The sequence below is a fragment of the Canis aureus genome, chromosome 37 (assembly GCF_053574225.1).
Source record: "Canis aureus isolate CA01 chromosome 37, VMU_Caureus_v.1.0, whole genome shotgun sequence".
Classification (NCBI taxonomy): Eukaryota; Metazoa; Chordata; class Mammalia; order Carnivora; family Canidae; genus Canis; species Canis aureus.
Genome location: NC_135647.1, coordinates 12,701,479 through 12,710,619, shown reverse-complemented (window position 1 = coordinate 12,710,619; position 9,141 = coordinate 12,701,479). Strand labels below are relative to the sequence as shown.

The 9,141-nt window shown below is 49.5% G+C and overlaps 1 long non-coding RNA gene across 1 annotated transcript; it reads right to left on the bottom strand.

Moving 5' to 3' along the window:
* Positions 1 to 1,612: 1,612 nt before the first annotated feature.
* LOC144306757 (uncharacterized) lies at positions 1,613 to 8,871 on the bottom strand. Its single transcript, XR_013373830.1, has 3 exons — positions 8,650 to 8,871; positions 8,302 to 8,524; positions 1,613 to 2,281 (listed from the first exon to the last, which is right to left on the bottom strand). It is a non-coding gene; the product is annotated as an uncharacterized LOC144306757 (long non-coding RNA).
* Positions 8,872 to 9,141: the final 270 nt, after the last annotated feature.

Sequence of the window (9,141 nt, the reverse complement as noted above, 5' to 3'; positions counted from 1 at the left end):
TTTGCCTGGACTGCACAGCCTCCAGGGCCCAAGTCCCCGCCCCTGCAGATTTTCCCAGGCCAATTATACACACCCTTTCGCAACCCAGAGCTATCGTTGTTTACCGCTCTTCCTCTGCCCTGTGTCCTCTCACTGTCTCCAGGGTGGCTGGGAGAGTGGGGGCTCCTGGGACCAGCAGGAGCTGCCCCTTTTCTGCAGCCACAGGGAAAGGAGTGAAGCAGGGATGCAGATGGGGTCCTGCCTCCAAGCTCACCTCCAGTCTCCACATGGCAACCCGGGTCATCTTTCCAGAGCCCTGATCTGATTACGTCACTCCCACTCCCCAGGCCAAGAACTCTCAATGGGCTCCCATCACCTACCAGATAAACCCCAAACTAGGCCAATTCCTCCCCCCAGACCCCCACACTGCCATGCATTCTAAACTCCACAGCTCTGCATCCTCTGTCCCAGGGTGCTCCACTCTACCCTCCAGGGTTCTGTGTGTTTGTGTGTTTGTGTGTGTGTGTGCATTTCCCTCCACCTCTTTTCTTGTCACATATCTTCACATCTCAGACACTTGGCCCTTGCCTGTGATGGGCTTCCCTGGCTCCTCACAAGCTGACTTCCATCTACCTCCATCTTTACCCCTGGCACTCTTTGGGTCAACCCCATATTTTTTTAAATTGTAGTAAAACACATACAACATAAAATTAACCGCCTCAACCATTTTTATTTCATTTTTAAATAAGAAATGTATAGATTTGAGGCATACAATGGGATGATTGAATATACAGAGTGAAATGATGACTACAGTCCAGCTCCTCACATAGTTATCTTTTTTGTACGTGTGGTAAGAACACCTGAAATCTATTCTCTTAACAAATATCCATATAATATATATATATATATATTTATATATATTGGTATATATATACCACATCTAAGTTATCCATTCAATCATCAATGGACACTTAGATTGTTCCTACATCTTGGCTATTGCAAATAATGCTGCAGTGAACATCGGAACACAGGTATCTCTTCAAGGCACTGATTTCATATCCTTTGGGTTTATACTCAGAAGAGAGCCTGCTGGATCATATAGGGTAGTTCTATTTTTATGGAGGAACTTCCATACTGTTTTCCTGAATGGTTGCACCAATTTACATTCCCACCACGTGTAAGGGTGCCCTCTTCCCCCCCCTTGCCAACACTTGTTACCTTTGATCTTTTTAATAATAGCCATGTGTGTGAGATGGCATCTACATCTTAATTATTTTTACTGTACAGTTTCACAGTGTTAAATACATTCACATTGTTGTGCAAGCACTCTCTGGAACTTTTCACTTTGCAAAATAGAAAGTCTGTATCCATCGAACAACAACTCCCCAGGTCCCTTTGCCCCAGTGCCTGGCAACCACCATTCTACCTTCTGTCTCTACGGATTTGACTTCTTCTTTTTTTAAAAGATTTTATTATTTATTCATGAGAGATACAGAGAGAGAGAGAGGCAGAGACACAGGCAGAGGAAGAAGCAGGCTCCATGCAGGGAGCCCGATGTGGGACTCGATCCCAGGACTCCAGGATCATGCCCTGGACCAAAGGCAGGCACTAAACCACTGAGCCACCCAGGGATCCCTGGATTTGACTTCTCTGGGTATCTCCAACCCCCACTTTTGATTGTGTTGGGTTTAGCATCAAAGTCTACTACTCCAGTATGTGCAGAATATTTTTATTTTAAGCATGTTAGTCCCATTCTGGACACCGGTCCTGCTGGGGTGGCAGAAATTTCAGCACAGTCATTACTGAGCCCACCTGCTCTGGAGGGTTGGACAATGATCAGGCCCTCCTCCATCACCAGACCACTGGGGAGCCCTTCCACTCACTGGTCAGCTTTTCCTGGTCCCTGGAGTCCTCTATTGCCCCAATACATATGGATCTCCAGGGCCACTGGCTCCTCTGCTTCGAGGTCTCATTTGGGGAGTTCGAGGTGAAGCTGGGATCCCCTGTGCCTCATCAGCCTCTCAAGGTCTGCTTGTGATCTTTCTACATTTCCTGGCCTCTCTGTCTCCCTCCCTTACATCATGCTTAAAGCCCTCTCTCACCCAGCCTCTGGCTCTTAGAGTCATCTCTCTCTGTCCTCCCGATGCCCTCAAAGGCCTCCCCTCTACCCCTGGGACCCCAGCATCCTTTCTTCAAAGAGCTTAGGAGTTTTACAAAAGCCTTTGACTTCAAGCAGCTTCTGTTTTCTGCCCTGGAAATATCCTGAGGCAAGGACAGGCGAAGAGCCAATCTACCTGTTGACCTGAGGGAACATAAAAATAGAACAAAATACAAAACAATTGCTCAAAGTATCATTTGCCATATTTATATATTTTCAAACTTTTTTACTTTTTTCCTACTAGACTCAACCTACCTTCAGAACTAAATATCGTCTTCTCTTTGTATCTCTACCATCTATCTCTACAACCACAGTAGCCTCTCAGTAAGCTTGGTGAATATAGGTGAATGAATGCGTGACTTACGCTATCTCAGAATTTTTCATCCCCCAAACTTCTCTTTGCATAATACGTACACAGGTGCACCTAAAACCTGGTCTTGGGCTCAGGAAAGGGATATGTAAGTGCTATCCCACTACTGGCAATATTTATTTCCTCCTTGATTCTCCCAACTAGAAATGGATACACAATTCAAGATTTTAAAATAATAAAAAATATGTCTTATTTCAAAATCTTGATGTGTTGGGAGAGGGATAGAGCAGAGAAGCAATAGGATGTCCTCCCTCTATGGGGCAGCCTGAACCCACCACTCCACTCAGAACTGGTTTCCCCCCATGCTGCCCCATCTGGTACTAATCTAGGAAGGGGAGCAGAACCTACTAGGTTCTTCCTAGGGAGCCAGGCTCTGGGGAAAAAGTAGTAAGAGGGAGGAGGGAGAATGAATTAATCGATAAGGGATTTCCTGTTGAACATGGAGCAAACCTGGACACAAGGGCATGAGGCCACTCCTTAGCAAATAAAGACCTGCTATTGATTATGCCCAGTTGGGAGCCTGAGAACCCATGTCTTCTGGAACCTTGGCCAACTCAGATGTAAAGAAAGCTATACGGTGCTGCCAATCTCGAGAAAAAGCTCAGCTCCAGCAGTGGGGCAGCATCCAGACGGGCTCTCTGGTCCGGCCATCTGGAATGGCTGGCTCTATTAACTGACCCCTGGTTCATCCTCTCTTATTCACTTCAAAGGATGCCCCATGAGGGAAAAGAGACAAAAGGCCGTCAAGGGGTTTGGGGGGAAGGGAGGAAACTGGCTAAATAATTAGCCCTCCAACCTTCAAAGTACTCTATAATCATTCATTAATCTACCCAACTGGGATCCGTGGGCAGATGGGCGCTCCCTAACCATCCTGACACACCCATTGCTAAATGGGGCCTGGGGCCTGAGTGACGCCTACAGGAACAGTTAGCTGGTGCACCTGAGAGGGCAGAGATTGAGACCACAGCACTTTGGATTCGAGATTTGCTGCTACTAAAAATCTCTGGGTACCCTGAAGCCAGGTGGCAAAAGCAGACCAGACTTTTGAGAAAGAATTCATCCCCAGGCTTGGGCAAATAGGACCTGTGGGCCAACAGCCAAGAGTCAAGAGGGTGATTGGGTCTGAGTCGTCAAGGGGGCCACCCCCATAGGAGTGTATGAGTCCCTGCTACACGCATGTCCCGCAGGAAGGAGACTCCTCAAACCAGGAGGACCCCTGCCAGGGTCCTCCTCAGCAGCCATAACAGCCGCTGGCACCACCTTGAGCAGAGCCCCTGAAGACAGACAGGAAATATGTCCTGGAAGACCTGTGTGCTCAAACAGCTGGGCTCCACCAGACCCACTCCATACCTCTGCTGTGGGCCCCACTGCAGGTGAATTTGGCTGTCTGGGGGCAACATTAAATGTTCCGTCCACCTTCTCACCAAGTCACCCATCTGTCACTTGCAGTATGACAAACTAAAAGAAGGTTGTGGGTTACTATTTCTCCTGCACAGATGAGCTCCCACTTTCCAAATCTTTATTTCCACTGATGCTTAGAAGGGAAATGAATGGAGAGGTCGAGATGTCAGAAGGCGGAGAAACTGATTTCCCGGGATTCACAGGGTGAGGTTCATCCCAGCAAATTCACAGGAATGCCTGGGCCTCAGGCTTGCATACCCCAAACTCAATTTGAAGTTGTTTGGATTTGGGGCATCTGGGTGGCTCAGCGGTTTAGCATGTGCCTTCAGCTCAGGGCATGATCCTGGGGTCCTGGGATCGAGTCCCGCATCAGGATCCCCACAGGGAGCATGCTTCTCCCTCTGCCTGTGTCTCTGCCTCTCTCTGTGTCTCTCATGAATAAATAAATAAATAAAATCTTTAAACATAAAAAAAATAAATAAAAAAGAAGTAAAGTTGTTTGGATTTAAGGATAATGGGTCATGCTAACCAAACTTATAAGAGACTGATACGTAACATCAAAATGAATTATTATTACAATTACTGTGATAGCCAAACACTTGCTGTAGGCCGGGCATTCGGCAGAGCGCTTTTCCATATGACATATTATGTTCCTTATTCCTCATGCTAATCCTAAGAGACAGAGATCCCTCTCACCTCCAGTTTTCACAAGTAGGTAGGGAACCCCCGTGAGGACATGATCTCATTCCAGGCCTCGCATCTTGTACATGGAAGAGCTGGTTTTCAAATTCACAAAGGACCTCTATGTTCACGTTCTGACCACTCCTCACTGTTGCCAAGACAAGCGTTAAGTGCCAACCAAAGAGAAACCCGTGCTACCTCGTTTTCCCTCCTGCAGGCAGGCTTTGTGGAGAGTCTGATTTGCAGAAAGTTGCTGGCAGTCAATGAAATCCGAACAGGGGAAGCACTGTGCTTTAAGATCAAGGCTTCCTTCTATTGCTATAGTCTTTCTCTGCAGTTGGACACACCTGCCAGGCCACCCCACCCTTTTTCCGGGCTCAGGGGGTCCTATCCGGGCTGCCTTTGCTGTCTGTCCACTTCAGATTGCTGCCTGCTTCTGAGGACCCCGTCACCAGCACTGCCATAAACAGGCTAAAGCCTGTTATTTGCTGCTTCTCTTTGAGGAGCCTTTGTACACCGATGGCTTCCAAAATAATCTTTGCCAAAAATGAGGGAGATATTGTACCATCCCCTCACAGGAGGGTACCTAGAAGAGGCAAATTCTTAGAGATGGAAAATAGAATAGTGGTCACCAGGGGCTGGGGGGTGAGGGGAAGAGGAGTTATTGTTTGATGAATACAGAGTTTCAGTTTTGCAAAATGGAAAAGTTCTGGAGATCGTGTTCTCGGTTTCACTACATCATGAGTATCCTTAATGCCACCGAACTGTACACTTAAAAATAAGGTCAAGATGGTAAATTTTACCTCGGGTATATTTTGGCCCAGTGAAAACATCTTTTTCTTAAATGAGAAGGAGGTTGCTCTGGCCAGCTCACCCTCTGAGAAGAGTCTCCCCAAAACTGAGAGCCTCAGGAGCTCCATTGCTGAAACACAGATGATTGGTTCCCCTCTACCCTCTGAGAGGAGCTTCCCAATTTCCAAGGGGTGGAAAGATGGGACCAGGCAGGACCCAGAGCTGAGAGAAGTGGGGGCTCTCATGGGGCTCCCAAAGCACCCCCTGTCTCTACAGGACTAGCTTGCACATCAGTGCTCTTCCCAAGGCCATAAGCCTCCATTTCCTGGGGCTCAGCCACTTAGCTAAGGAGCCACTTTCTTGGAAGCTGTCAGGGTACCCGTCTTGGCTACTTTGCGGTTCCAGAAGTGTCTGCAATCTTGTTTCCATCACCACGTCTCGCTTTCAGAAAACTCAGTGTTTCCTACCCCAAATCTGCAAACAGATAAGTCACGGCTGCTTGCTCAGGGTTCTTTCCAGGGGGTGGAGAGATGAGCCTCTCTTCTATTTAAGATGTAACAATACTCCGATTCTCAAAAGCACGCAGCTTTCCCCAAGTCGGATACACTGACAACCGGCCAGGGCCCCAGGACAATGGTCACCATCACCTATTCCAGTCCAGGAAAGACAACAGCCGCCTTCACATCCCTCCCACAGCCAGGTAGCCCACTTGCAGCCTGCAGACTCTCACCCTCCCCCGAGACTTGGGGGGTTAGGGGTGGGGAGGGGCACCCAGCTTCCCCTCCTGCAGCAGCTTTCGGATCCGCCCTCCTCAGTGGTGAAAAAGGCACCAGTGCTACCTCCCACGCACCTCCCACCCCGGTGGGCTCCAACCTCCGGCAGGTGGACAAGGACTAGGGCAGGTGGCCATGTGACTTGCCAGCAACACAAGCAACCGGTGAGGGCCTGAGGCCTGCTCAGAAAGTTAAGCGCTGGTGCCAGGCGTGCTGGAGACGTCCGCACACTGGCAGGAAGGAGGACTTGACCTCAGAAGCCTGCCCAGGACAGCATGTTCAACCCCCCCCTCCTGATCACCGCCTCCAACAGGCCGGCAGGCGCACCGCCTGCCCAGCACCAGGCCGGCCCCTCCGTCTCAGGTCTCCCGCCGCCTGCCGTCTAGAGCTTCAGAGAGTGCTGGTTTTATGACTGGAGCTGTCGGCTGGAGAGACACATTTTAAAATTCATGACCTTTCCCATCAGGGTTCAGAAACGGATCAGACTCCAAGATGAAAGCTTAGTTTATTCTTTCACTGGTCCTGTCGGCCCCCTCCCACCTCCTACCTCCTCCTCCCTTCCACCCGCCCCCACCCCCTTTCTGCGGCTTCCTCCCAGAGCTCCCCCTTTCCCATTGTCCTGCAGGATCTTTTGCATTTGTCCCAGTTTTAATCCCCCCACCTCATAAACCAAAGCAAAATGAAAATTCTCCTGTTTCCAAACGGAGCATGCATGCGGCTCGCAATGCACGCCTGACTATCAAAGGTATCTCCCTTTGTCAGGTAGGGAAGGGCCATGGAAGGTGCAGCTGGGCCACAGAGATAGAGCAGAGGTTTGAACAGAGCCCGGGGTTTCCGGGGAGGGGGGGGTCGCATTTTTCCAGGCAAGGCACTTGCCCGGGGAGGGGGCCATCCACCTGAGGCTGGGGGAGGTGGGGGCCTAGCTCGGGCCCAGCAGACAGGCTGGCAGCCACACGGCGCCGCAGACCCTGCCAAGGAAAATTAAAGAGCAATGTGTTTGCTTCCTGCCACGAGTATAAACAACAACAAAGATTCTCTGGGTGGAATTCTTGCCCGGCGATCTCAGGCGGCTGGCCGTCCTCAGCCGCCCCTTCCCTGCAGTGTTTGCCCTCTTGGGCCTTTACGGAGGCTGGCCCGGGAGGCACTGCCCAGGATCCTAATTTATCCCGGGAAACAGGAAACATAAATCTCCTCCCAGACGCGGGTGACCACACACAGGAGGCACAAGGACTTTACTGCAGCCACAAGAAGCAAATGGAAGAGAAGTGAAACCTGCGGGTGGCGGCAGCGTTGGCCTCATGACAGCACTGACGTGTCTGAGCCGCCCAGACGGAGAGAGCATGCCCACTTCTGGGGAGGAACAATAGGTAATACTCAGCTGGAACTTACCTGTGCCGGGCAACTTCTAAGCTCTTTGTATGTATCCGCTCATTTATTCCTTGTACCAGACTTAGGCAGTAGACCTGAGTAGCCCTATGCGATGGCTCCCGCCATATGCCAACTCAGCTAGGTCACAGCACCCAGATTTTTGGTCAAACGCCAGTCCAGATATGGCTATGCAGGTACTTTTTAGATGGGACTAGCATTTAAATCAGCAGATGGTGAGTAAAGCAGATTACCCTTTATAATGTGGGTGGGCCTCATCCAATCAGTTGAAGGTCTAAGAGAAAAAAAAGACAGGTCTCCCCCCCCACACACACCCAAGTAAGGGATTTCTGCCTCCAGACTGCCTTCAAGCTCTGGCTGCAACGTGAGCTTTTGCCTGGGTGTCCAACATGTTGACTGGCCCTGCAGACTTCCGAGCTGTCGGTCTCTACCATCACTCGAACCAATTCCTTAAAACAAATCTCTCTATTCCTATACATACGAATAGGATTATGTGTGTGAAAAAAATAAAATAAAATAAAATAAAATAAATTAATTAAAAAAAAGGATTATGTGTGTGTTCATATATGTACGTGTACATGCACACACACCCTATCTGTTCTGTTTCTCTGAAAAACCCAGACAAATACACCCCACTTTACAGACAAGGAAACTGAGGCACAGAGAAATTCATTCCCTCACCCAAAGCCTCAAGGCCAGTGAATGGTGCAGGCAGGATAGGCATGCGTGGTGCAGCCTGAATTCAGAACCTGCTTACTTACCCAGACACTCACACGCCCAGGAAGTCGTAGCCCATCAGCGGTGAGCTAACACGGGGAGGGAAGTGCGGTGGAAAATGTATTCAAGGAAAATTTAGCTGGGTCAGTGGGCACGGACAGGACAGACTTTGAAATCGATGAGATTTGTTTTCAATTTCGGCTTCAATTTGATGTCTTTGACTTCCAGTGTGTGATCTAAATCTCTCTGGGCCTCCATTCTCCCAATCTGCAAAGCACCATCAGAATTTCACAAGGTTATTGAGGGATTAAATGGGATAATTTTGCGTGCAAATAGTTATTTCCCAGTATGCAAGCGAAATCATGTTCTAAGCCTTCAGCAGCTCAACTTACCAGAGTCTTCTGTGATCTGCTCCCAAAGTTTTTCAGTTCCTCAGAGCCATTGACCTGTGTCAGGGACAGGGAGCCCACTGGTGGAGATGACTCCCACTGTGAGGTACTACCTCCTGCAGGCACAGGCTGGGGTTCAGAGAGGGGTCAGCTCTCACAGGCCCTCCCTGACATGCCTCCTCTGGGCTTCCCACCGGGCTGCTCAAACCTGTCAGGCTCCTCTTGCTTGTGGGGCATCTCACCCAGGGCCCAGTCCCCACTGTCCCCACCCCTAGCCACCAGCTCTGTATGGACAAAGCCTGATGGGGAGGAAAGTCTTTCTCGATGGAAATAAGCAGGTATGTTCTCCCCCAGAAAGATAAGCACGTGCCAAAGGACATGCAGGAGCAAGATACTTCACCAGTAAGAACTGTCTCCGGTCCTGCCAGGCCAAAAGGACAGGGAGCCCAGTTTAGGGGAGTTTGTTTGCATCTTGGTTGTGTTTTCATTATTGCT